The following is a 6596-nucleotide window of genomic DNA, read 5'->3' on the forward strand; positions in this document are numbered from 1 at the left end:
ATTGTGCGTTATTATCTTTCAAGATATAACGTTTCTAACCTCCAAACATAACCTATTCATTTTTAGCATGGCATGTACACGGGAAACAGGCGCAAGATTTCTCATCGTAGAATTCAACGAAAATGTTGGTGACCAGCCCGTCGTAGATTTGGTTCCTACATCGTGGGTCGATACAGATGACGAAGATCAGGGGTGCTGGTATCCTGAGAATGTCACCGCGAAGAAAATTCGCAAGTGGGTTGAGCAGGAGAAGGAGCCGGCATCAAATTGGAAGAAATATTCGATTACAAAAATAATCAGCCGTGCACGTAAGTTTATAAAGTTTAATCCTAATTGAAAGAAAACCCTTCTCTTTATGTAAGAACTTTTCATTTTTTTTTTAATACCTACCAGCGTCAAGACGCTGCTACGTCTATCACTCTTTTTTTTTCTTTAGTATTTTTAAATAAATTGCATTTCATTTATGCCAGGTAATTTCGAGCAAGGGACCCGTCGCCTGGAACGAGCGCTCAATTGCTGTGAAGAGCATACTACAGATGGGGACAGCGAGCCAGGCGATAACATCGAAATATTATCGATGCAGCAGCTGTCAAATACTTTATCCGATAATACGCTTTTGCCTGAGATCGGCGATGTTTCGCTTGCAGTAAATCTTTTTGGTATGTATATTTCGATATTTCTTAAATAAAAATTTGAGTTCTTTTGTTAATGAAAGATTTTTTAAATTTGTTTAGATGGAAGATTGCCAACAATGACGCTGGTCAATGAAAGTTTGCCCGCAGAGCAACTTGGGCCGATACAAAATTCAAACAACGATGCAGGTATAATATTCTCCTCCGCTGCATGGAACAATTATTTTGTAGAAAATACCTTGAAAAAATAGGAAAAAAACAATTCAATCGAGAAGCGCAATTTGGTCTATTTTTCGACAATTTATAGACAGCTAAAAAAAAATCATATCTTATTGGTTAAAGGATAGAATATTCTGAAAAAACCAAGAGTTTTTTTTAATAGATATAACAACCGAAAAATCTTTGAATCAAATAAACAAAAGAAAAGTAAATAGTTATTGGCTTTCTACAATTGCTAACCACAATTTAATTTTTTTTACCACAACCGCTGCTCAGCGTTGCTCAGCGCTAAATTTTGGTTAGCAATTGTAGAAAGCCAATAACTATTTACTTTTCTTTAGTTTATTTGATTCGACATTCTTTCGGTTGTTATATCTATTTAAAAAAACTCTTCGATTTTTTCAGAATGTTCCACCCATTAACCAATAAGATATGATTTTTTTGTGCCGTCTATAAATTATCGAAAAATAGACCAAATTATGCTTCTCAATTTTTTATTTTCGTATTTTTTCAAGGTATTTTATAAGAAATAATTGATGTTTTTCTTTTTGAAAATATCTTGGAAAAATACCAAAAAAAGAACGATTGAGAAGCGTCAGTTAGTCTATTTTTCAGCCGTGTATAACTTGTGAAAAAGACCAAATGATGCTTCTCAATTGTTTTTTTTTCCGTATTTTTCCAAGATATTTTCAAAAAGAATAACATCAATTATTTTTGATAAAATACCTTAAAAGAATACAAAAATAAAAATTTAAGAAGCATAATTTGGTCTATTTTTCGACAAGTTTATAAACGGCTGAAAAAAAATCATATCTTATAGGTTAATGGGTAGAACATTCGGAAAAAATCAAGAGTTTTTTTTTTAATGGATATAACAACCGAAAAAATTTTGAATCAAATAAACTAAAGAAAAGTAAATAGTTATTGGCTTTCTACAATTGCTAACCAAAATTTTATTTTTTTAACCACGACCGCTGCTCAGCGTTGCTCAGCGCTAACATTTTGGTTAGCAATTGTAGAAAGCCAACAACTATTTACTTTTCTTTAGTTTATTTGATTCAAAATTCTTTTAGTTATTATATCCATTCAAAAGAACTCTTGATTTTTTCCGAATGTTCTACCCATTAACCAATAAGATATGATTTTTTTCAGCCGTCTATAAATTGTCGAAAAATAGACCAAATTATGATTCTCAATTTTTTATTTTCGTATTTTTTCAAGGTATTTAAAAAAAAATAATTGATATTTTTCTTTTTGAAAATATCTTGGAAAAATATAAGAAAAAAAAAAAAACAATTGAGAAGCAACAATTGGTCTATTTTTCACAAGTTGTACACGGTTGAAAAAAAATCATATCTTATTGGTTAGTGTGTTGAAAATTCTGAAAAAAATCAAGAAAGTTTTTTTTAAATAGATATAACAAGTCGAAACATTTTGAGTCAAATAAACTAAAGAAAAGTAAATAGTTATTGGCTTTCTACAATTGTTAAACACAATTTATAATATAACATTTTTATAAATTACCATTTTCATTTGTAATATTTTTATTATGTTTTTCAGGTTTATCGAAAGATTATTTTCTCCAAGCGCTTTCTGCAATGGAGACAAGAATTTCAAAAAACATCACTGGAGCCAAACGATCGATATTGTATGATATGAACAAAAAAATTGACGAGCTCAAAAATATGATCGCGATGACTCTTCAAGTACAACCCGAAACCGATGATGGAACTAACTCAACGAGGGCACAACTAAATGATGTGCTACCATTCGCTTCTCAGGAAGCTTTTATCGAATTCGACCGAACAATTGCAGTGTCTGATGACAAGCGTAATGCTCTGGTACGTATATATTTTCTGAAAATAATGTAATGTGTTTTTACTTTTCTAATTTCTACTAATATTTTACATTTCAGAAAAACGTGATCACGTCATTGATTTTTGGATCTTGCAACATCAAAAGTGCGTTCAATCGTACAATGCCAGCTCTCATCGCTATAGACGTGCAACTGCAATATAGCGGATGTGGACGGAAGACTAAAAACAACCCAGGCAAACTTTCTTTTGCAGCGACGAACACTTTCAAGTGCATTCGAGGTATGTTTATATGTATTTTACCATCAAAAATAATTGGTCTGCGTAACAATATCTGGAAAACAATTTAATATTTTTCTCTCTTTGCAGATGTTTTCCAGATAAAATTTCCCACCGAGGAATCCACCGCTCTACTGCCACATTTGAGCCGTTGGCTAGCGGGGGCTGGAGATCGCGAGGGTGGCCGTGCGGCACGGATGACAATCGGTCCTAACGACAACAATAATAACAAATAGAGCGTGATGATTTATTATCTTTGTGACTTACTATCTTTAACTTCATGTGATATCCTCTCGATGTGATATTATTTCATAGTATCTTGATCTCTTCATAATTATAATCTTAATTTTCATTACAGTATAAGTATACGAATACGAATTGAAACAAAAATTAAAAAAAAAACGACATTACATCATTTAATGATGAGATTATGTATTACGTACGATATGTACGATACGAGTATTATGTACGATATCAGTATTACGTGTGATATTAGTATTACGTACGATATTAGTATTACGTACGATTATGTACGATACGAAAAATACATTAAAAATATATTAAAAAATCAGTTTTTTTTACCTGTTTTTATTGAATCGCCTTTGAGCAAAAAGATTGGCACAGTACTTATGCCAACTCTACGCCGGTATTGGCCCAATCGTTAGGTCGAAATTGGCGGAGCGTTGGGTTGTTTTCGCACCCAACACTGGCCCGACACTGCCAAGAAAATTGGGCCAGCATTGGTATCAGCTTTGGTCGAATGTTGGTTGATGAATGGCCAACTTTCACCCCCAGGGTTCGCACAGTAGTGATTCCAACTCTACGCCAGTATTGGTCCAATCGTCAGGCCAACGTTGGCGGAGTATCGGGTTATTTTCCCAACCAGTACTGGCCCAATGCTATCTATCAGTCCTAGCTTACCGTAGGACCGTTCCTATCACTCCAACCTTGGTTCAAGCATCGGCCTAGTAGTGACACTAACTGTCGGGCATCCGGCGGACAGCGTTGGCGCAATACTGTGCCGAGCTTGGGCCGTTTGAACATTTTTTCATGGGCGGTAAGCCGCGCCATCCTGCAGAGCGTCGTCTTCCCGATAATAAAGCGTTTCATGGTGTTACACGTTGTTGCAGTCGTCGTCGCCGATAGAGATTTGGATCGTGGATTCCGAAGACGAGCAGCCGGCAGCCGACCGACAACGGCTGACACCACCAACGCCGGCATCTTCGCCACCGCCACCGCCACCGCCACCGCCACCGCCACCGTCACCGGAGCGGCTGGAGGAAAACGTAAGTATGAGCGCAATTCGAAGGTCGCGCCGAAGGCACATCGGGTAGACCGCGTGCCGCCTTGTCACGCGACATCTGTGCATTGATCAAGCTCATCAGTGCGTTGCACGTTTTCGCAACTAACATTGTGATGTTATTGCAGGGGACCCCGCCAATGGTCGAGCGGCCAAACACGCCGTCACCGCCCCCAGCACTGGCGTTGCCGCCGTATGAAGTATTAAGGGAGCGCTTCAAAGGGGGGGGGGGGGGGGGGCGATGGACCAGCCCGCGCCCCCAAGACGCCGATACGAGCCGGAAGAGGACGAATTACTCCTGGCGTACGCCGTGCGGAGGCCGTCGCTCCGCTGCTTGTACAGCCAGGAGTTCTGGGCGCAGGCGGTCAGGGTCCCGGGCGGCCTGGTCGTACTGCGGACGTCCCCGTGCTCCCTGCTCAGCCGGCTCCGGCTGCTCGTCAGAACTCGAAAACCGGTAGTTGAACGGCTCTAACCAGGGCGTAGGAACGCCCTTGAAAACTTTTTTAAGGCCGCACGTAGGCAATACTTATAATAACACTATCATAATTAAAAGTAGAACAAGGACATAGTACGTTAAGTTTAGGATAGTATAGATTAGGAAAATAAACAGTTCAAAAGTAGGATAAGCACATAGTACGTTAAGCTTAGGATAGTATAGATTAAGAAAATAAACAGTTCAAAATTAGAAGAGTTTATATGATTCAAGTTTTCAAGACATATACATTGTGACGTTGCACCCCGCGTGCACGTCACAATAAGCCCCAAACCCGCGGAGCGGGGCCGAACAATGCCGGCCGGAGAAGTCACTCTTGTGACAACCGCCGGCCGAGACGGACGCATCGACGACGCCACCGCCACGTCAGAGACAAGGTCAGCTGATCCGCATCTGCTCCTCTGTGCAACCCCACGCTAATCACCCACTCCTCCCTTCACCGCATCGCACCACGACATCCTCCTCAGATCTCCCCCTTCCACACACACACACCCCACATACCCACACACTCACACACACCCTCTCAACCACACCATCATTTATACATCATCCGTAGTTTTAAGGAATTAGATTTAAGTACACGCTAATCGGCTGGGGCGTGACCGGCCGCCACGTGGGACCACGCTCTGTAATTTAGTTTTTGAGGCCCCTCGGGGACAAGAAAATATACGCCCGATAATTGTTCTCCACGACTCAGACGCGTGCACTCTTTCTCCCTCGTCTGTCGTCTCCCTCCGCTCTCCCCAACTAGGTGCGAGGTTCACCCCTCGTCACAACATGTCGTTCCGAGAAAAATTCCACAATCGAGTACGCCTAGTCCTCATACCGGTTGACCGTAACCCGCGAGATCTTCCGGAACACCCTCCTATGACGCGTTCGAATATTCACTCATCCGTTGCGTCATCTTAAAAAAATTCGGTCACGCAGTGTCCAGCTTCACAGACGTTTCAGACGATATATAGTCGGATCCGCATGATAAACGAAGGTTTCTCCTTTTCTCTCTTTTTTTCCCTAATTTTTTTGTCGCGTACGTCGCATAACGGGCGAAACGAGGTGTCAACGATTTCGAAGTTAATAGAGTCACCCAGAGTCAGGTTATCCTGGTGTTGCAGACAATTCGGGCCCAATCCATACAATCTTGGGGGCGAGAGAAAGTGTGCCAGGATCAACCCACAGTCGACGCGATCAAACAGAACAAGAAAATGAGGCAAATCCTTAGTTATTTACAGTCATCGGTTAACGTAGGATCGAGGTACGGAGAAGGAGCAGACCGGCAGTGAACTCGTTTCCGCACCACCACAGGGGTAGAGTTCTCGACGCATTATTTTTTACGTGGTATCCCCAGTAGGCCTAATTCACGCACCATCGGCTTATTTGGGCCGAGCGTTGCCGCTTCTCCTCGGCGTAAACCCGACCGGCCACTGAACTTTCGTCCAGGTTCTGGTGCAGACTCCCCCGTGTGCCGTCTTCTTGGCCAGCTCGACCAACGGACCGCGGTCGCGCCACGTGCAGTAAGCGCCTCTGCAGAACGGAGGGGTGTTCCGGCACGCCTTCGACGAACACTCCCACACGTGGGCTTCCGCGTCCGGCACCGTCGCGACCAAGTAATGCTGCACCTGTGGAGCAGACAAAAAAAAAATCAAAATCATGCAGAAAATCACAAATCAACCGTCTCAACCCGACGACATCGTTAGACCATCGTATCCGAACTCACGGGTATCCCGCCAATGTCGGACAACCCTTTCAGGCGTCGCTTGTGGCGCATAAAATCGACGCCGTGGTCCTCGCCGCCGTCCTCGTTTTCCGTTTGGAAATGATACGCATGTATCAATCCGTGCTGAAACAAGATTGACCGTCAA

Source organism: Diprion similis, chromosome 12 (genome assembly GCF_021155765.1).
Source record: "Diprion similis isolate iyDipSimi1 chromosome 12, iyDipSimi1.1, whole genome shotgun sequence".
Lineage (NCBI taxonomy): Eukaryota > Metazoa > Arthropoda > Insecta > Hymenoptera > Diprionidae > Diprion > Diprion similis.